The sequence below is a fragment of the Pogoniulus pusillus genome, chromosome 13, assembly GCF_015220805.1.
Source record: "Pogoniulus pusillus isolate bPogPus1 chromosome 13, bPogPus1.pri, whole genome shotgun sequence".
NCBI classification, from domain to species: domain Eukaryota; kingdom Metazoa; phylum Chordata; class Aves; order Piciformes; family Lybiidae; genus Pogoniulus; species Pogoniulus pusillus.
Genome location: NC_087276.1, coordinates 6602550 through 6624950, shown reverse-complemented (window position 1 = coordinate 6624950; position 22401 = coordinate 6602550). Strand labels below are relative to the sequence as shown.

The 22401-nt window shown below is 42.6% G+C and overlaps 1 long non-coding RNA gene across 1 annotated transcript in view; it reads left to right on the top strand.

The window, feature by feature from the left end:
* Window positions 1-4366: 4366 nt before the first annotated feature.
* The window catches only part of LOC135180434 (uncharacterized), a 44018-nt gene continuing 25983 nt past the window's right edge, over window positions 4367-22401 (top strand). Inside the window, exons 1-2 of the long non-coding RNA XR_010304429.1 lie at window positions 4367-4469; window positions 19519-19619. This is a non-coding gene — a long non-coding RNA (uncharacterized LOC135180434). The remainder of the gene's footprint in view (window positions 4470-19518; window positions 19620-22401) is intronic.

The window sequence follows — 22401 nt, the reverse complement described above, 5'->3', positions numbered from 1 at the left end:
TTTTACCTTGTGTATTTCTGTCTATAGCTGTATATAATGCAAATCTCTGCTTGTATATTGTGCTAAGCTGTAAATACAAAGTTTCCTTCCTATTTCCAGAGTGGCTGAGTCTAGTCTGGGTGATTTTCTTAAGTGTGTGGGGGTGGATAACACCCAAACCATCACCGTTACTCTTACACTTGACACAGTGCACAGGGCAACTTTTCAAAGGATTAGAGATTACTCTTGAGTTGCCATTTACACAGGATTACCATTCACCTTGGACTCCAGGATCCTAAGCCTCTTTTTGAAGGTCAAATCGAATTTTCTTTTTTTCTTCCTCTTTTTTTTTTCCTCCACTCCTTTTTCCTCCTTTTTTCCTTCTTTTTTTCCCCCTTCTCTTTTTTTCCCCTCCTTTTTTACTCTTTTCTCTCTCTCTCTTTTTCTCTCTCTTTTTTCCTCTTTTTTCTCTCTTTTTTTATCTCTCTTTTTCTCTCTTTTTCTCTCTCTTTTCCCCCCCATCTCTTTTTTCCCCCTATCTCTTTTTTTTCCCCTATCTCTTTTTTTCTCTCTCTCTTTTTTTTTCCTCTCTCTTTTTCTTTTCCCCCTCTCTCCTTTTTTCTCTTTCTCTCTCTGTCTCTCTTTTTACATTTATTTTTGACATGGCAGAAAGATGTAATAGCAACTGTGTCCAAAGGGGATTTTTCTTTTTAGCAAAATCAAGCCTGAACTTCTAAGTGTTTCTGTCCAACTACCAAATGCTTTCCCAGGTTCTCTTAGGAAGCATACGGTTCCAGTGTGAGGTAATTGTTTTCCATCTGGACTCTGTCTGGTGGTGGTATTTGCTGTAGTCATAAGTAAATAAATGAAAGAGTCAAAGAAATGAACACATCTGTAAATAATTTATTTGCTGATTGATGGGTGGTAAATAAACTTCTTTCTTTGGCTAGATTCACAGTCAGAATTGTGGACCGAGATATACGGCAGCATGCTAAAAGTCTGAAGTTCAAAAGTAGGATATGAGAAAGTCTCTAGGGACACCCAGAAACACCAAAGAAGTGATAGACAAATTCCAGTTAATGCTGCCTCTGACCTCAGCACGCCCCTAGCTGAAACACTTTAAAGCATGCTAAAGCCTTTCTTGAAATCCTGCTCTAGTTGTCTACTTGCCCTCTGTTTTGATCAGCTCTCTGTAGCCAGTCTTTCAAGGAGAAGAGTGATATGGAGACCCAGAAGAAGTTCACTTTTAAAACTGATATTGTCAAGGACAATAGAGCAGAGAAGGAAGAAAGAATGAGAAATGACTGTGGTTCTGGCTCTATGGAGACTTGCCAGACTCAACTCGGTGTTTTCACTTGTTCAGGGCAATATTCTTTTTCCTTTCCCTTCTTTGTCTGACTAAGCTCTCAGTAAAGCAAAAAATATCACCCAAACCTTCTGACTAATATACACTTTGACAGGAAGTTGAATGCTTCTGCTGCTAAATAAGTTAATTTATTAATTGCTAAGGTTCATTAGAAGAAGAAGAAAAAAAGGGACTGCCAGAACTAGGTGAACGAGCATCCTTACATCCTTCATATACTTCAAATGCATCTTCGGAGCACTAGCACTGAAGTAGGGAAAATGCCTGTGAAAAATGACTTTTTAGCTAGAGCATTTGTACACTTACTGAACTGAATTTCAAACAGGACTCATTCAGATGTCAGACTCTTGCAATTAAAAACCTGTGCTTGGCTAGCGAGTCAGTTCGTTATTACGCACTTTATGGTGTGAGCTGCAAATTAGCTACTCAAAGTCCCCAGTTCAAAGGATTTGCAGGCCTAGAATTATTCACTGAACAAGATTGTGAATCATTTCAAATAATGAATAAATTCAATATACTTTTTGTTCTGTCTTTGCATAGCTTCTGAAGAGGGAAAGAATAAAAAAGAGGAAATCAATCAGATAAATTATTCATTGAGAATTATTTGTTCAGCTCTAATGCTTATGTACTTAGACAATATTTTCATTGGAACAGACTCTGAAGAGCTCTTCATCCTGCATATATCTCAGCCACAATTCATCTGTATAAGGTTTTGAGGTTCTTGTTAAATGCAGATGCCTAGACCTACTTGCAGGCAGTAGGATTTGTCTGATTTTGTCTCTAAGTTCTCGACTAAGTTGAGCTACTCCAAGAATTATTGAACAGGGATTATTTTGTGGCAGAATTTCTTTGTCTCTACTGTGTCCGCATTAAGAAGTAGTCTTAAATGATCATCCCAGCTCTGCTTGAAAGAGATCTTAAACATCATCTAGTTCCAACCCCCTTGCCATGGGCTGGAACATCTACCAATAGATTAGGTTACTCACAGCTCCATCCAGTCTGGCTTTGAACGCTTCCCTTTTTCATCCACCAACACCCTCGAGTCCCCTCCAGGGCTACTCTCAAGCCACTCATTGCCCAGCCTGTATTTCTGCTTGATTTTGCTGCAACCCAGGTGCAGGACTTTGAACTTTGTCATGCTGAGTTTCATTAAGTTTGTGTGGATGCACCTCTCAAGCTTGTTGAAGTACCTTTGGATGCCATTCTTTCCCTCCATGTCAACCTGATCACACAGCTTGATGCTGGCAAACTTGCTGGGGATGCACGCAATCCCACTGTCCATGTCACCAAGAAAGATTCTTCCTTTTTGTCTTGTAGTCAAGGAAGGTCATCAACAGGAAATCAATTTCTATTGTGAAGAGCTACCTTTCTGTACTAATTGTCCTTATTTTAAAGGAAATTAAGATGAAGAAATTCAGTGATGTGTGCTGCTCAAATTAACACCCTAAGCACTAAATACAGCTCCCCCTAAGGAGATGTAATAGTTGTTAAAATCTCTTGCCATGACAGTAAGATATTCTACTATTTGTCTGCTACTGAGTCCTGTATCTCTTAAAAACCAGAGGCTGAATCTGGAAAGGGATCTGTTTTCCCTTCTTAGAGTATCCACACTCTTTCAATGTGAATGTCTTTGTTGCTCTGGTTGATCAGAGAAACCAAGGAGCCTCTGCCCCATCTTGTATGAAGTACAGTGAGAGAAAAAAATGCAACAACACAGTGGATCTTGGGCACTGAGAAGGGAAGAATGCTAGACACTGTAGGATAGATATTTGCTCTCATAGGAATGACTTTTTAACTAATGTAAAGAAGGACTCCTCCTGCCCCTCCCCCCATCAATAAGCATTCTGTCACATTCTACTTTATTTCTGCAGCCCAGGGGGCCAAACATATCCTGGGCTGCATCAGGAGGAGTGTGCCCAGCAGGTTGAGAGAGGTGATTCTTCCCCTCTACTCCTCTTTGGTGAGACCCCACCTGGAGTACTGTGCCCAGTTCTGGAGACTCCATTACAAAAGGGATATAGAGATGATGGAGCTTGTCCAGAGAAGGGCCACGAGGATGCTCAGAGGGCTGGAGGACCTCTGCTGTGAGGACAGACTGAAAGAGTTGGGGCTGTTCAGTCTGCAGAAGAGGAGGCTCCCAGATGGCCTTCTCATGGCCTTCCAGTATCTGAAGGGGGCCTGCAAAACAGCTGGGAAGAGACTTTTTAGGCTATCAGGTAGTGACTGGACTAGGGGGAATGGAGCAAAGCTGGAGATAGGTAGGTTCAGCCTGGACATGAGGAGGAAGTTCTTCATCATGAGAGTGGTGAGAGCCTGGAATGAGTGGTGAGAGCCCAGGGAGGTAGTTGAGGCCCCATGCCTGGAGGTGTCTAAGACCAGGCTGGATGATGCTCTGGGCAGCCTGCTCTAGGGTAGGCTGTCCCTGGGCATGGCAGGGGGGTTGGAACTGGTTGATCCTTGTGGTCCCTTCCAACCCTGAGTGATTCTATGATTCTATGATTCTAAGGCAAAGAGGTATCTGCCACAAAGGCTATTTCAGGTAGCTGTTTAAAAACAGTAAAATGAAGTTGTGAAGCTCTTTGCCTTCTTGCAAAAAAGAAGTTTCCATACATTGTTGCCATCATTCTTCTTACATCTTTGCTGGTTGACCTGAGGGGGCTGGAGCTGGGAAGCTGTTGTTGGTCTTGGCTGCTGACTTAGCCAGTGGCCATTGGTCAAGACCCTTAAGTTCTTTTCATGCTATCATGAGATGTTGTACTAAGATCTTTCCCTTATGCTGATGCAAGAATTTGGAAGAAGGATTATCTTTTATTTCGTAATGTACAGAATTTAACACAGTAGGGGTATAATCTTGATTAGGTTCTCAATGTGGTACTATAATAGAGTTAATAAATAATACTTGACAGCACTCTGAAGATGGAGGTATGGAAGGAAATGAGGCATAACTTTTGAATAACCCTTAATTCAAATATTGTAGATGCAAAGGAAATAATAAGGTAAAGTCAAACTTTGTTTCACAGGGCGATTCTACAACGTGTGTGACAACAACGACGTGCAGCAAAGTCTGTCTCCATGGCTCTGCAGAACAAAGTGGGTGATGTAAAGATGTTTCCCCACAAAGTCTGATGTAAGTATAAGGCTCTCTTATTTTCACTTTTGAAGGTCCTTTGTTTGATGACTGCTTGTATCACTTCGATTACCTATTGGCTCCGTGATGAATCTGCATATCATGAAAGCCATGTTCACAGGCTCACAGGATGTTAGGGGTTGGAAGGGACCCAAGGAGATCATTGAGTCCAACCCCCTTGCCAGAGCAGGACAATACTATCTAACATAGATCACAGAGGAACACATCCAGACAGGCCTTGGGAGACTCCACAACCTCTCTGGGGAGCCTGTTCCAGTGCTCTGGGACCCTTACAGTAAAGAAGTTCCCCCTTGTGTTGAGGCAGAACCTCTTGTGCTGCAACTTACACCCATTGTTCCTTGTCCTATGACAGGGAGCAAGTGAGCAGAGCCTGTCCCCCCTCTCCTGACCCCCAGTCCTCAGATGTTTATAAACATATATTAAATCCACTCTCAGTCTTCCTCTTCTCCTGACTAAGCAGCCCCAGATCCCTCAGCCTCTCTTCATCAGGCAGTGCTCCAGTCCCCTAATCATCCTTGTAGCCCTCTGTGGACTCTCTCCAGCAGATCCTGTTCTTCTCCAACTGGAGAGCCCAAAAGTAAATGCAGTACTCAAGATGAGATCTCACCAGGGCCTTTGCATTCCAGTATACACTCCAGTAGGGGTTTAGTAGTACTGGGAGAACTGCAAAGAGTCCAATATATTATCCAGAGGCAGAGTCTCTGGATAATATATTATGAATTTGATTTTTCCTTATTTACCCAAGAATATTCAGAAGATTTTGTTTTATTTTGTTACTTCCTTTTCCTTTTCCTTTTCCTTTTCCTTTTCCTTTACTTATACAGTTCAGTGTATCATATTGGTTTCTTCTATTCTGTTTCAAAAACTCCCTGATTCTGTGATTCTGTGAATATCAAACAAATATTCACCAAACACTAGGTCATGCTCCTAAGTAATAATCTGCACTCAAGGAAACAAGGATTTTGAATGAAATCAGATCCAAAGTTCACCAAGCGTCCATCAGGCACTTAAAACCCACTTTCTTCTTCCTTGTTGTTGTCAGGATGTTTTCCTCTTTTCTCATGACTAGCTTTTTTCCAGGTGATGGATTGGAAGTGTAGCCAGCTCCATGTGCAGACTGATGCATGGGAATTCTCCACACATTTTGCATGACTCTTTCACTCTGCCTCGCTGAAGCAATTTCACAGCAGGACAGATGAAAAAAAAAAGTACAGACAGAAGATAACCCAATTTAAATGAGAACAGGTCAATTAAAACACCTACTAAGAAGTAGTTAAGGCTCTGCATACAGCATTCAGCAAAGAGCTGGTACTGGAATGGGTCTGTCTTCTCTTTCTCTGAGTGCCCAAAGATCAGCATGATCAGCAGAGACAGCTTCAAAAATACTTGAGTAAATTTGAGTGATTTTGCCCAGTGTTGCAAATGCCTGAACTAGCTCTCTGTAACTGTCATCTGTCAGCAGATAGACTGGCTGAGCAGACAGACTTTAGCTTAGTACTGATCTGCAGGGTAAGAGAACAGGGCATTTGTGGGGCAACCGTGTTGGAAGATGAGGTGACCTCTGAGTTGGTGAGTCAGTCAGTCCCCAGGCCATGCAAGGCCACTTGGGTCCATCCCAGGAACACTGCTTATGGACAATTCACATTGAAGTGAACAGACACCAAGAAACTTGAATTTGGATTGGCCTTCAGAGCTCCCATTCCGATCCTGCTGAGGCATTTGGGAGAAAAGGCACCACATTTTTACAAGAGCAGGATCAGATACTAAAACTAGACTTCATGATCTTATAGTGAGGAGGCTTAGACCATGGGCCAACAGCATGAAACTTGCAGGCAGGTGGTTACCACCACATTCCTGTGTGATTCACTTTGAAGGAGAGGGTGCATAACATTACAGTATCACAGTATCATCAGGGTTGGAAGAGACCTCACAGATCATCAAGTCCAACCCTTTACCACAGAGCTCAAGGCCAGACCATGGCACCAAGTGCCACGTCCAATCCTGCCTTGAACAGCTCCAGGGACGGCGACTCCACCACCTCCCCGGGCAGCCCATTCCAGTGTCCAATGACTCTCTCAGTGAAGAACTTTCTCCTCACCTCGAGCCTAAATTTCCCCTGGCCTAGCTTGAGGCTGTGTCCTCTCGTTCTGGTGCTGGCCACCTGAGAGAAGAGAGCAACCTCCTCCTGGCCACAACCACCCCTCAGGTAGTTGTAGACAGCAATGAGGTCTCCCCTGAGCCTCCTCTTCTCCAGGCTAACCAATCCCAGCTCCCTCAGCCTCTCCTCGTAGGGCTGTGCTCAAGGCCTCTCCCCAGCCTCGTCGCCCTTCTCTGGACACGCTCAAGCATCTCAGTGTCCCTCCTAAACTGGGGGGCCCAGAACTGAACACAGGACTCAAGGTGTGGTCTAATCAGTGCAGAGTACAGGGGCAGAATGACCTCCCTGCTCCTGCTGGCCACACCATTCCTGATGCAGGCCAGGATGCCACTGGCTCTCTTGGCCACCTGGGCACACTGCTGGCTCATGTTCAGGCGGGTATCAATCAGCACCCCCAGATCCCTCTCTGTCTGGCTGCTCTCCAGCCACTCTGACCCCAGCCTGTATCTCTGCATGGGGTTGTTGTGGCCAAAGTGCAGCACCCTGCACTTCGAGCTATTGAAGCCATCCCCTTGGACTCTGCCCATCTGTCCAAGCGGTCAAGGTCCTGCTGCAGAGCCCTTCTGCTTTCCAACTCAGTCACATCTGCCCCCAGCTTGGTGTCATCTGCAAACTTGCTGATGACTGACTCCATGCCCTCATCCAGATCATCTAAGAAGATGTTAAAGAGGATGGGGCCCAGCACTGATCCCTGAGGGACACCACTAGTGACAGCCACCAGCTGGATGTGGCACCATTCACCACCGCTCTCTGTGTCTGGCCCTCCAGCCAGTTCCTAACCCAGCATAGAGTGTTTGCTTTGTAGCTACCCTCTACCAGTGTGTCTTGCCCCAAAGACTGTTACTGCTTCTGTTGTCATGGGGTGTCTGTGGCTGCAGAATAGATTGCAGCATTTGTTTGTGAGAAAGTGCCTGCAAACAGTCCAGCTCCACATCATGCTTTTGGCCAATGTCAAGCATGTCTTCAGTTAGAACTCCAATGCGAATCTGTGCCTTTAATTCTTGTTGGTATCTGGGCTTCAATCAGTGTTTTGCCTGAACTGGACCCATTGGTTGATGACAGGAAACTAAAATCTGTAGGGCCACATCAGTTGTAATCACTCATTCAAAGTATTGTTAAGAAAGTTTAAAATATAGCCTACCATTGCTGTTCTTAATTATTTTGCTTGAAATTATATTCCAGCTGCTATGATACCAGTGAAGCATAGAAAAATGTTTGTTTTTTTCATAGAATCATAGAATCAACCAGGTTGGAGGAGACCTCCAAGCTCATCCAGTCCAACCTAGCACCCAGCCCTAGCCAATCAACTAAACCATGGCACTAAGTGCCTCATCCAGGCTTTTCTTGAAGACCTCCAGGGACAGTGACTCCACCACCTCCCTGGGCAGCCCATTCCAATGCAAATCACTCTCTCTGCCAACAACTTCCTCCTAACATCCAGCCTATACTTCCCCCGGCACAACTTGAGACTGTGTCCCCTTGTTCTATTGGTGGTTGCCTGGCAGAAGAGACCAACCCCACCTGGCTACAGCCTCCCTTCAGGTAGTTGTAGACAGCAATGAGGTCTGCCCTGAGCCTCCTCTTCTCCAAGTTAAACACCCCCAGCTCCCTCAGCCTCTACTCATAGGGTTTGTGTTCCAGGCCCCTCACCAGCTTCATCACCCTGGTCCTGTAGTAATGTTTTCATACTCGAATTAGATACTGGCTACAAAAAGGTTATGAAGGTGTTTTGGAGCTGAATGAAAAAGGCTGTTTAGAGTTTAATACTTTGGCAGTTTTGTCAGTGTAGGCAATACATGTCTCTCACCAACAGAAGCAAAAGATCAAATATTAGGCAATGCAAATCATTCAGGACCAAAATTCAAGAAATAACCAAACAAACACCCCCTTGCTTTGAAACAAAAATGCAACAAAGGTCAGAATTTGTTTGTCAGAAGACTCAAGAAAAAGACAACAAAAATATAGTTTTAAATCTACCTTGGGAAATTAATACTGAGGTAATTTTCAGGCTAGGGTTGGAAATGTAGCACTCTGTCATTTTAGAACAAACACCCAAAACAGATGCCACAATTTCATAAAATAAACATGCAGTGAAAGGGTAACACAGACATTAGCAGCAAACTGAGACAGTAGCCAATACAGTATGATGAGAAGGAGTACTCAGTATGGTGTGATGTGCGATAGAAGCCATTAGCCATATGGTACAGTGTGAAGAGGGCCTCTGTGACTAAGTAACAGTTGTATGTTATGTGGTTTATAAAATAATTATGCAATGGCAAGCAACTCTTTTGTAATTATTGGCTGTTTCAAAATATTTCTGCTAATCTGGAGGCATTTACTCAGTTGATGGATGCAGGCAGTCTGCTTCCCGTGTCTCCGTGTTTGTAGATTGTGCAGTGCATCATCCTGCTGAAGGCAGTGACTGTTTTAGGCTTGGCCCCTGGAGAATCTCTTTGTTTCTTTTTTCTTCTTCTTCTTCTTTTTTTAAATGTTTTTAATGAAAAGCCAGGGAATATCCATGCAAATACATCATGGCTTGCTTGGACACCAGCCAAGGAAAGACTCAGTCACTACTGTTGCGTTATTCATTGGCACCCACTTGTGACCCTTCCTTTATTCACTGGCATCTCTAAAAATGGGAAGTGTATCACTAGAAACCCCTAGTCCTCTGCCACTGTGGGCAGCATAAACTGCTGACAGCTTCACCATATTCTCAGCTTTTGGTTTTTTTTAATGCTGTAACTTTCAGTCATGTATTAGAGTCTGCACCCACTTGTGACCCTTCCTTTGTTCACTGGCATCTCTAAAAATGGGAAGTGTATCACTAGAAACCCCTAGTCCTCTGCCACTGTGGGCAGCATAAACTGCTGACAGCTTCACCATATTCTCAGCTTTTGAGTTTTTTTAATGCTGTAACTTTCAGGCGTGTATTAGAGTCTGCAAAGCTATCAGCTACTGAAGAGCATCAAACAAATGCTCTTGATGTAACCAAAGAGATGACACTAATCTCCTTTTTCTTTGCTACTGCTCCTTAAGCAACCATATGGAAGGCAAGTGCCTGTAACACATTTCTGTAAAGTGCAGCACTTTTTGCTTTAACATGGGAATAAGGCTATAAATAAATAAATAAATAACTATTTGGGGAATCTATTCAGCTGCAAAATACACTTTCAAGGGAATCTTGGGATCTAAGTTTATGAGAAGTTCCCATCTCCTGGCTGTCCAGCTCTAACAGGAGAAGGTGAAAGGAGAGAGCCAGTGGCATCCTGGCCTGCATCAGAAGTGGTGTGGTCAGCAGGAGCAGGGAGGTCATTCTGCCCCTGTACTCTGCACTGATTAGACCACACCTTGAGTCCTGTGTTCAGTTCTGGGCCCCCCAGTTTAGGAGGGACACTGAGATGCTTGAGCGTGTCCAGAGAAGGGCGACGAGGCTGGGGAGAGGCCTTGAGCACAGCCCTACGAGGAGAGGCTGAGGGAGCTGGGATTGGTTATCCTGGAGAAGAGGAGGCTCAGGGGAGACCTCATTGCTGTCTACAACTACCTGAGGGGTGGTTGTGGCCAGGAGGAGGTTGCTCTCTTCTCTCAGGTGGCCAGCACCAGAACAAGAGGACACAGCCTCAGGCTACGCCAGGGGAAATTTAGGCTGGAGGTGAGGAGAAAGTTCTTCCCTGAGAGAGTCATTGGACACTGGAATGGGCTGCCCGGGGAGGTGGTGGAGTCGCCGTCCCTGGAGCTGTTCAAGGCAGGATTGGACGTGGCACTTGGTGCCATGGTCTGGCCTTGAGCTCTGTGGTAAAGGGTTGGACTTGATGATCCATGAGGTCTCTTCCAACCCTAATAATACTGTGATACTGTGATAAATCTTCTATTGTGACCCTGCAGTACATGGAGCAGCTGAATGGGTGTAAAGTAGGAACACAGAACTGAACAGCACCAGCTAGGACAACAAACCTAATCCCTGGAAGTCAAGCATACATGTACAGCTTGGAGAAGTCCACAAAAGCATCTTCCTCTTTCTTTCCATCTGACACATGCTGCAGGCCACAAAACATTTCCCAGCTTCTAGTAAACTTTAGACCAAAAGCTCTAACTGTAAAATATGACAGGAAGAGCACAGGAGAGATCAAGGGCATTGCCAGTATAAAGGTCTTTGAACATCCTCTGTCTGTTCCACCCACATGGGTCAGCTCTAGCACAGTCCTGGAGACAGTACAGATCAAAGGTGATTTTTATTGTATGCATCTGGTGTATTGCTGTTAGTGTTCTAGGATAGCACATGTATAATTTCACTGCAGTAGGTAAATCTGCCATCAAGGTTTTCAGTTTTGGAGTGGTTACTCAACTGATGTTTTCATAGTGCAGGTGACTGATGTGAGCTGTAACTATGGAACTGCTCTTATGATAAGGACATGAGCAATTAGAAATGCGATGGTTTGGGTGTTTCACCCACTTTAGAAATCACTCAGACTAGACTCAGCTGGCTCTGGAAATATGAATGAAGCTTCTATTTACAGATAGCACAATAGACAAGCAGATATTTACAGTATATACAGTTATATACAGAAATATACAAGGTAAAAGGTAATACACAGTCTCAAGTTGTGCTGGGGTAGGTGTAGGCTGGATGTTAGGAGGAAGTTCTTCACAGAGAGAGTGACTGGCATTGGAATGGGCTGCCCAGGGAGGTGGTGGAGGCACCGTCCCTGGAGGTGTTCAAGAAAAGACTGGGTGAGGCACTTAGTGCCATGGTCTGGTTGACTGGCTAGGGCTGGGTGCTAGGTTGGCCTGGATGATCTTGGAGGTTGATTCTATGATTCTACAGAAACACAACAGCCCTCCCAGAAACCTGAGTCCCCAGGAGGGGCTCTAAACCACCCCTTCACCTTCCCCCTACCCCTCTCAACCTTATCCCAGTCCCAAGGAAGCATGGAGGTTCAGCCAGGGGGTTAGGAAGCAAAGTGGATTAGTCCAAAATGGAGGGTGAGGTTAGAGAGTAAGATGCAACCCAGCCAGCAGCCTGAGAGTGATGCCGAGTGAGTTATCTATGTTTTGACTTATGTTCTTATACATCTCAGCAAGCCTATGAGTGAAGTAGACATCACCACTGGTTTCCTTTCACAGCCTGCAATCTAATTCTTCTCACCAGAACATTCTAACCTGCTTCAAACTAGCACAAGAAATCACAGGATCTAAATCTGCTGTCTGTGAGGCTTCTGATAAAACTGCAGTGCTCTAAACTAAACTTGTGGTCTGTGTGTAAGCAATACAGGTGTGTGACTGAAAACATTTTGCAAGGCTGCACTCCAACGACATGCTTTTAACCACATTTTAAGTGCTGAAAAGGCACGTGTCCTTAAGTGTAGTGCAAGGATATACATTAAAGAATTGCAGTACACAGAGTAACACATGCAGGCACATACATATATATATATATCTGTATATAAATACTTTTTCTTACAAGGCAAAAAGCAATTGTTCATTGATGAAAGCAGCTGGCATGACTGCTAAACCAGTTATTTTGTTTTATCTGGTATTACTAGTGAAGATACCACTTTCATTTTTGCCAGCATTTGTAGTGTAAATGAGGAGCAACCTATTGTAAAATGATGCTACTGAGATCAAAGGAAGCAATCCTTACTACCAGGCTAAAATCATTCTGGGGAAATGTTTTTGATTATGGTTAATGATGTAATCAAGCCAGTAAACTGCCTAGAAGTTGGACTTGCAGAAGCTGTACAGCCTGCCCATTACAAAGCACCTAATCGACAGTAATGGGGGGGGGGGAGGCTGGGAGGTGCAATGTAGCAAACAAGATGCCAGTTAAATGTTTACTCTAATGGCACACAAAACTGGTCAGATTTGATTAGGATACTTATGCCTATCTTCTTAACAGGAGAATACTGAGTGGCTGAGGGTTTAGCACAGGAAAAATCCAAAAAGCCAAGGGTGGAGAGGAAAGGACCAAGGGAAAAAAAAAAAAAGGTAATTTTTTAACATCTTTGATTTTGTTCTTTAAAGACCAATTACTTTCCTGTCCCCTGTGGGAGAAAAACATTCGTCTTCTTAATAGCAGAACCATTCTAAGACTTTTCTGATTCATTTTATATTTAGCAGATTACCGTTTTGGAGTCATCAGTAGGAGAGAAGGCAGCAAACTGACAGACTTGAAATCATGTCCTTTGATTGTAATTGACAGGGAAAGCAGTTAAGGTAAAGAAAAAAAAATATTTTATTCATCTTTGATTACACTGTGATGTGATTTGGTGACATAATACAACTGGGAACTAAGGCAAGAAAGGCAATAATTCCTACTTGAGGCTTTGACATGATGTAGCCCTTTAGTCTTCTTCAAACCAATGCCTCCAGCTACAATAGTCCCCTTGATGGAGTCTAGACAAATAGATATATAGACTGTTACAATTTAAAAGGCAAACAGCTTTAAAATAACATTTCTCTAGGCCATGTATCTTCATATTAAATGACTGATGCACATTTTTCTTTATCAAAATTAAATCTAGATGATCTTTTTGAGAAATTGCACCTTGGATAAAATTGTTTACTTCAGAAGGGTCTTAAAGTCATAGGAAAAGTAACTATTTATCAAACCTACCAACTGAATGAATCAGGAGCACCTATGAGAAATGAAAAGTGCATTCTCTGGTTCATAAATAGAGGCTTTAAGTGCTATATATAGTCTTGTGAGTCTTGGCAGCCAGTCACTAGTGGTGTTCCCCAAGGATCAGTGCTGGGCCCAGTCCTGTTCAATATCTTTATTGATGATCTGGACCAGGGGATTGAGTCCAGCAGCAGTAAGTTTGCAGATGACACCAAGCTAGGAGCAGGTGTGGGTCTGTTGGAAGGTAGGAGAGCCCTGCAGAGGGACCTGGCCAGGCTGGATGGGTGGGCAGAGGCCAATGGGATGAGATTGAACAAGGCCAAGTGCAGGGTTCTACACTTTGGCCACAACAACCCCAAGCAGTACTACGGGGGGGGCAGAGTGTCTGGAGAGTAGCCAGGAAGAAAGTGACCTGGGGGTACTGATAGAGAGTAGACTGAAGATGAGCCAGCAGTGTGCCCAGGTGGCCAGGAGAGCCAATGGCATCCTGGCCTGCATCAGGAACAGTGTGGCCAGTAGGACAAGAGAGGTTATTCTGCCCCTGTACTCAGCACTGGTCAGGCCACACCTCGAGTGCTGTGTCCAGTTCTGAGCTCCTCAATTCAAGAGAGATGTTGAGGTGCTGGAACATGTCCAGAGAAGGGCAACAAAGCTGGTGAGGGGCCTGGAACACAAACCCTATGAGGAGAGGCAGAGGGAGCTGGGGGTGTGCTGTCTGGAGAAGAGGAGGCTCAGGGGTGACCTCATTGCTGTCTACAACTACCTGAAGGGAGGCTGTAGCCAGGTGGGGGTTGGTCTCTTCTGCCAGACAACCAGCGATAGAACAAGGGGACACAGTCTCAAGTTGTGCCAGGGGAGGTCTAGGCTGGATGTTAGGAGGAAGTTCTTCACAGAGAGAGTGATTGGCATTGGAATGGGCTGCCCAGGGAGGTGGTGGGGTCGTTGTGCCTGGAGGTGTTGAAGAACAGCCTGGCTGAGGCACTTAGTGCCATGGTCTAGTTGACTGGATAGGCCTGGGTGCTAGGTTGGACTGGATGATCTTGGAGGTCCCTTCCAACCTGGTTGATTCTGTGATTCTGATTTCATGACTGACTGTGGGAGAATGGTGCTTTGGTTTGTCCTAGTCTCCAACAATTGCCAGTACATCACAGGAATGATATCCACGACCTGCAAAACAACAGGGGGAAGGAAATTCCTCATCTATCTAGTGGTACAAAAGAAAAAGAAGGTTTTTTTCCTATATTTTCTACTTTTTTTTTCTCCTGTCGTTTTTGTTTGGGAGAAAAAAAATAATTCACAATTTTGAGCCAAACCCCTGTGTGAGTGGACTTAAGGGTGAACCCAATTATGATGATAACAATAATAAAAATACTCATACTAACAATTAATGATCACTACAGGTTTTATATTCATGCAGAGATGATGCTAATATTTTTTGCAGTACTGTTGTCTACCTATTGATATGAACATTTGCAGTTGAAAAACTCATGCTAACATTTAGTGATCAGAACAAGTTTAATACTCATACAGAGATGCTAATATTTTTTGCAGTACTTCTGTCTATCTATTGCTATGAACATTTGCTATTGGAAAACTCATACTAACATTTAGTGGTCACTACAAGTTTAATATTCATACAGAGATGATGCTAATATTTTTTGCAGTACTGTTGTCTACTTATTGCTATGAACATTTGCCATTGAAAAACCTATGCTAACATTTAGTGATCACTACAGGTTTTATATTCATACAGAGATGATGCTAATATTTTTTGCAGTACTGCTCTCTACCTATTGCTATGAACATTTGTTACTGAAAAACCTGTACTAACATTTAATGATCACAACAAGTTTAATACTCATACAGAGATGATGCTAATATTTTTGCAGTACTTCTGTCTATTGCTATGAACATTTGCTATTGAAAAACTCATACTAACATTTAGTGATCACAAGAAGTTTAATACTCATACAGAGATGCTAATTTTTTTTCAGTACTGTTGTCTACCTATTGATATGGACATTTGCTATTGAAAAACTCATACTAACATTTAGTGATCAGAACAAGTTTAATACTCCTAGACAGATGCTAATATTTTTTGCAGCACTGTTGGCTGCTTATTGCTATGAGCATTTGCTATTGAGAAACTCATACTAACATTTAATGATCACTACAAGTTTAATATTCATACATGGATGATGCTAATATTTTTTGCAGCACTGTTGTCTACCTATTGCTATGAAGATTTGCTGTTGAAAAACTCATATTAAAATTTATTGATCACTACAAGTTTAATATTCATGCAGAGATGATGCTAATATTTTTTGCAGTACTGTTGTCTACCTATTGCTATGAACATTTGCTATTGAGAAACTCATACTAACATTTAATGATCACTACAAGTTTAATATTCATACATGGATGATGCTAATATTTTTTTCAGTGCTGTTGTCTACCTATTGCTATGAACATTTGCTATTGAGAAACTCATACTAACATTTAGTGATCAGAACAAGTTTAATACTCTAGACAGATGCTGATATCTTTTGCAGCACTGTTGTCTACCTATTGCTATGAAGATTTGCTATTGAAAAACTCATACTAAAATTTATTGATCACTACAAGTTTAATACTCATACAGAGATGATGCTAACACTTTTTGCCGTACTGCTCTCTACCTATGCTGTGAACAGGTTTAGAGATTCCAGTTAGCACTCATGAAGGAAATTCCACTCAAAATGATGTATCTCCCTTCCCTAATACTGTTGCAACCTTTGGCAATTATATGTAAAAGTAAGAAACACTGATTAAACTACATTAGCATATTTATAATCTGTTGAAATCTTCACAGTCCATTTTGTGGTTCCTTTGCAGTTACCACGGAAAGAAAAGAAACACCCTGAAAAAAAAAATAATTTTCAGATGAAATTTATAAAGTTATAGTTAAAGAAACATTATCCCTAAAATTACCATTTGAATGATAAGCAATTTTGGGAGTAATTATAGTGCACAGTCTACTTTCAATGCATTCTGATATATGGATAATTACTCCTGGTAATATGCGTTAGTTAGATTTTATAACAACAATAACAATTTATTGCAAAATTAATTCCTTGGCACAATTTAACATTTATTGATGTGAAGTCAAAGTGAATTGATTTTATTGCAGACCACTTGTGCTAACGCTTTCCCCCTGCTCCTGCTCTAATTGGTTGTTATAGGTCATTTTGGTATTTAGTTTAAAAAATAAATTAATTTGGTGCCGAGGTGCAGTTAGTAAAATGGGAAGATATTTACAGCTCATGTGGTTTTATTTAAATCAAAAATGGTAAGGTAATGCAATCATCTTGGGTTATAAAGTGATGGATGAATTGAAAACATTTCTGAATCAGGTCAATGGTAGTGATGATTAGTGCATTGTTAATCAAGTTGCTGAGATTGCTATCAAAAGCTTTATCTCTTTCACTCAGACTGGTGAGAGGATCATGAATATTAAAGAGATTCAAATAGATCTGCACTCATGTAATATGGAGCACTACAAATGAAAAGGCTAAATGAACCCAGACTGTGACTTTATGCACTGATATATCTCTTAACTAAAGAGGAATGCCTAATCCATTTCTGTGCTTGTATTAGGCGACATACATTGCAAGCTTACAAAGAATTTCATGTGCCATATTCATTTTATGGGCTAAGTACTTATTTACTGCCCTATCAGTGCAAAGAAAAAAAAATCACTGTGGAGAAGGTTTCTTTTTCAGGATAGAAACAATAGCTGCTATAGGCCAGGTTTTAATTCCTGCCACACCAGTGAAAATCCAAAGTAGTGTACTTGAAATCAGCAGCCTTATCTCAATTACACTGCTCTTTATTTTATGCTGATTTACCTGGAATTAGGATTTAGCCCAGTGTATAGTTTAATTATATGTCTGGGGTGCACACTAATTTTAAGTCTTAGAGGAGCTCTAACAAATAATATATGTAACCACAAATGGATGGTGCAAATACATGGACAGCAGAGGCCTGAAACCTGCAAAAGTGCAGGTATGTGCCTAGCTGTGTGCTCCTGAGAAACTCCATGGATGTTCAGCTGGGTTAATCATGGAGGCTAGGCTAAGCAGGTTCAAGGCCCTCATTAAAACCTGTTCTTCATAATTAGATCCAAGGAACAAAAATCCCAGATGAACAAAATAGCATGAACCACAAAACAGAATGAACAAAAGTCTGACTTCATGCTTGTGACTATTTGACAATCCCTGTAGTAGAAAGGAGTCAAAATGGTTCAGATGTCAGCAGCTGTCTTGGCAGGGCAAGATGCTGGTTCTAGCTGGTTTAAAAAGTGTAGAGATTATGCAGTGTTAGATCTGTAGAGCCTACAGAGGCACTTTTGCAGTACAGCAGTCTGTAGTGTAAACGCTCCTCAGTTTGTCTCAGATGTGCTGCTTTTCTGTGAGTGACGGAGTAGGAGTTCGAACCTACTCATGACTGCAGAGAGGTAAATTCTTTCGAAACTCCCACTTTACAGAGCAAAATTGAAACTAAAGCTCAGCAAGGGAATAGCAGTGCAATCTTAGTTACCTGGGTAGTTTACTGTTGTGTTAATTCACACCGTTTCTGGCCGTGTATAGTTTAAATGATTTACGTGGGATTTACTAAGTGTAGATTTCCCTGAGACTCAAAGATAGTTGATAGAACCCATAACAGTTTATAGGATGCCTTTCCCTCTTCCCCCTTCTTTCCCAAAGAAAAGGAATTAGATGGAGAGAGAGGAAAGGTATCAATAAATAAAGAAATAAAAAAATCTCACTTTGATTTGGAAGTTAAAAGAAGAAAATTTTAACAATAAATAAAAGGGTATTTGATGTAGGGAAGTTACAATCATAGAATCATAGAATCAACCAGTTTGGAAGAGACCTCCAAGATCGTCCAGTCCAATCTAGCACCCAGCCCTATCCAGTCAACTAGACCATGGCACCGAGTGCCTCAGCCATTCTTTTCTTGAACACCTCCAGGGATGGTGACTCCACCACCTCCCTGGGCAGTCCATTCCAATGCCAATCACTCTCTCTGTGAAGAACTTCCTCCTAACATCCAGCCTAGACCTCCCCCAGCACAACTTGAGACTGTGTCCCCTTGCTCTATTGCTGGTTGCCTGGGAGAAGAGACCAACCCCCCACCTGACTACAGTGTCCCTTCAGGTAGTTGTAGACAGCAATGAGATCACCCTTGAGCCTCCTCTTTTCTAGGCTAAACACCCTCAGCCTCTCCTCATAGGGTTGTATATATACAAAAGGTATAGGGAAGGGAAAACAAGGTCAAAGTATATAAATACAATTGGATTTGATGGCAGTGGGTTATGGCCACGTGGTAAAACAAAGAGCACCAGGAAACAGGATGGTGACACTGTCAGGCAGGGAGGCAGGGTGAGAGAGAGAAACAGGAACTTCCCCTGCTTTTATACTGATTTTAGACAGGACATGGGAGTGGGCTAACCACCACACCTGGTAGAGTTCAGACCTACCCCCGGGGAGGGGTCAGGACCACCTGGGGTCAGGGTCAAGACCACTCGCCCAGGAGGGTTAACCCTTTACACTAAGTTTTTACTAATTCTGGCATCAGAAACACTGACATTTGAGAAGTTCCTTCTGATGATTCTTGTTTTGCACATGCACCATGAAGACAGCTATTTTGGAGCGGATGAATACATGCAGGCAAAATATATACTGAGAGTGTGGCTGTGCTGAAAAGCGTACAGTGGGGCCAAATAAAAGCCATCATAGAACTAGGAGTTAACCTTTGTATTTCACATGCAACCCTGCTTTCCTCTGCAAAGGGTGTACGAAATGAAATACATTGGCACAGGAAGTATCAACCACAGCTTCTGGATCTGAAAATATGCCTTTTATCTGAGAGAGGGAAAGACTGAAAAACTTCACGAGCCAAAGCCAGTCCTGCCAATTTATGTAGACCACCCTGAGTACAGTGCAAGACAGAGACCACCAAAGTAATTTGTTACAATTAAACCACAGTGAGACCCGCTCCCCCCACCCCACCCAATCCCTCTGTGCCTGTTTAGCCTTTTCCCAGGCAGAAACGTGCTATTAATGAACTCCCTGCCTGCTGAAGCAGTTTCACCATACTCCAACATTGTGCTTTGTCGACACATTTCCAGACCCTAAAAGTAAATGCATTGCAGAGCCCCATAGCTCTCTTGTAAACTCCTCAACAACAGGGTTTTTTAATCTTTTATTTAGAGGGAAGATCATGTTAAGAGGTGAATTTTATACTTTGGTCTGAAAATGCTGGGATTCCCAGAAGAGCTCACCTCTTTGAGGAGGGAGACGTGTCGCTGTCGGTAAGTGGTCTGGAGAGCTTTGTCTTCCATAGTTCTAACTTTGCTTTTTTTACCTTTGGCTTTTGAGAACTCAATGGGATGGCGATATCTTGGGAGGTGATCCATGGTATCTTAGGCTAATATGATGTATGGCTTGGAAATTGAGGAACAAAGGCTTTAGTATAACCACATGGAGAGACTAGCAGACAGTGGGTTAGCCTGTCTTGTAAAGTAACCTCTTTATTTGCAGGGCTAGTGTAGCACCACAGCCTTCAATGATTTTGCCCTAATGTTTACCAGGGGTGGGTGCAGTGGATGGAAACATTTTCTTTTCAGGCATTGGAATTACTTACCATTCAGTAGGGCTGCACTCATCTGCATTGTCTTCCTGTCACCTAGCAGACTCAGCTGTAATTGTGGCAAAGTTGTGTGCCTTGGTGTTCCAGTGAGTTCTTTGGGACCGGGGAATGGTCTCACATATGGATACCCCTGCTCTGGGTACAGTTTCAATACTATATTATAGCTTAAATACTAAAACCATCATGATAAAGGTATATACATATACCTATGGCTCACCTGCTACAGCCATAGGGAGGAACTACAGTGCTGAAAAGACATGACAAACAATCCCAAGTAGCTCTATTGATCAAAGGGCAGGCTGTACTCACCCTATCCCCCTGGCCAGCAGAGCTCCCAAGATGAGTAGGTAGCAGAGCTGGTTGGCTGCCATCTCAGCAGGTAGGCATCCCCAGTGGGCATCATGGTGGTCAGAGTGGTGCTGCTCCAACTCGCCTACCCACGCTCTCTGTTTAGATGTGTTCAGAATTCTGTGACCTGTGTCCAGTGCATCCCAGAAATCTGAACCAAGGAGAATCAAACTCCTCCTTTATTTGGAATACCATCTTTCCCTACTGCTCATGCACATCCCTGCAGGCCCTGCTTCCCCTGGATCTTATCTTTAGTAACCTGCTGATCATCGGCTTGTTGTAACTTCTGATCACACACAAAGCAACTCTTCCCTCTTACACTTGGAAAAAAACCCAGGCACTTAAGAATGGATCAATAAGAGATGACTATTAAAAACTGCACTCCCCTAGCAACTGCTTGAAAAAATTTGGCCTGCTGAAGTACAGGGTTGTGATTCTTGGTATTCTGTTCCTATCGTACAAGATCCTGTACTCCACTATTTCATGGTTGCTGCAGCCAAGGCTGCCCTCAACCTTCATTGCTTCAACGAGCCTCTTCTTGTTAGTGAATATGAGATCCACTCCCAGTTGTCTCATCTGCCACTTGCATCAAGAAGTTATTGTCAGTGGCCTGATTCTCAAGATAATGGGCTTAACAAAAACCAACCCAACCAACCAAAAAGTCTGTGTCTACCAGCAAGGTATAGAACCAAGCCCAACTTTGCTGCGATGAGAGATGGGGAAGCAGCTTGATGCAAGCTAAGTTCCCTTTATTGTACTTTCAGCACTTGGTTATATGCCTTAACATGCAAGCTGAAAGATCATGCCAAATCCTAACTGGTCGTAAAGACAGACCCCAGTACATGCCTCATCAGACAGACCTCGTACGTTAGCAACTAGATAAGCAAAGGTTAACAAAACTGCAGGTTTGTGCTTTACATAGTTTTGTCTGCTGCAACATTCTCTAAAGTCATTTTGACCCTCTCTTTTACTTAGCTCAGTACTTTTCCCCTGCATACATTCTGAACCCATGGCTTATGTTCCAGTAGGTCAAGATCAAGCAACTGCACAGCACTAAAAGTCCTACCGTTCCCAACACCACTTATGCTACCAGTCTCAAAGCAAGGCCCATGTTAAACAAAGCATTTCACAGGATATTGCAGAATTAGAGTTATCTCTTATAACCTATCATTAAGCAGCTTTGGACTAAAGGTTCAAACTAGCATAAAATAACAAAACTTCGTGGAAGGAATGGAACTTAACTGGCAGATACTGAGAGCAGAAGTTATTTTATACAGCTACTTCCTCACATTGTATATTCTTCATATGAATCAGATTCATTCAGCTTCTCAAGGGCCAAGTTCTAGTCACAGAAAAGGAGAGACCAATTTGTTGTATGTTTGTTTTTCACAAAGATACAAATGGCTTAACTAAAGAAGCAAGTGACATAACTAAGAAAATCTGTTGTCTACAAATCTACTGCTCTTGAACTTAGTGCCATGGTCTAGTTGACTGGGCTGGGGCATAGGTTGGACTGGATGATCTTGGAGGTCTTTTCCAACCTGGTTGATTCTATGATTGAGAATGAGGATTTCCAGAGGAATCAGCCTCATGGAGGTGGAAGATTGGAGATGCTAAATGGCACTATCAAGCTTCAGGAGTTCAGACTTTTTTAATGCCACATTGCTATTACAAAAAACCCACATGTGAAAACCCTCAAATTCACTTTGGATCTTACTGAAAAGAGGTGTATGTCCAGCAGTGCAGCAAGACAAATGATTTTTAATAGTTCCTTTGAGTGGAAATGTCAAAAGATTGTTGCAGGTAATGTAGTTCTCAAATTGCTTAAAAATAGGCATTAAATAAGTTCATGGCTTTATATAACCTACAATTTGGCCAAGTCATTTTCCTCTGGGAAAATGAATCACAGTTTTATTCTAGTGCAACATAAATGCTTTTTCAGTTGCATCAAAAGGAAGGAATTAATTTAATTTGAAAGGAGAGGAGAGGAGGAGAGGCTGAGGGACCTGGGGCTGCTTAGTCTGGAGAAGAGAAGACTTAGAGGGGATTTAATAAATGTTTATAAACATCTGAGGGCTGGGGGTCAGGATGGGGGG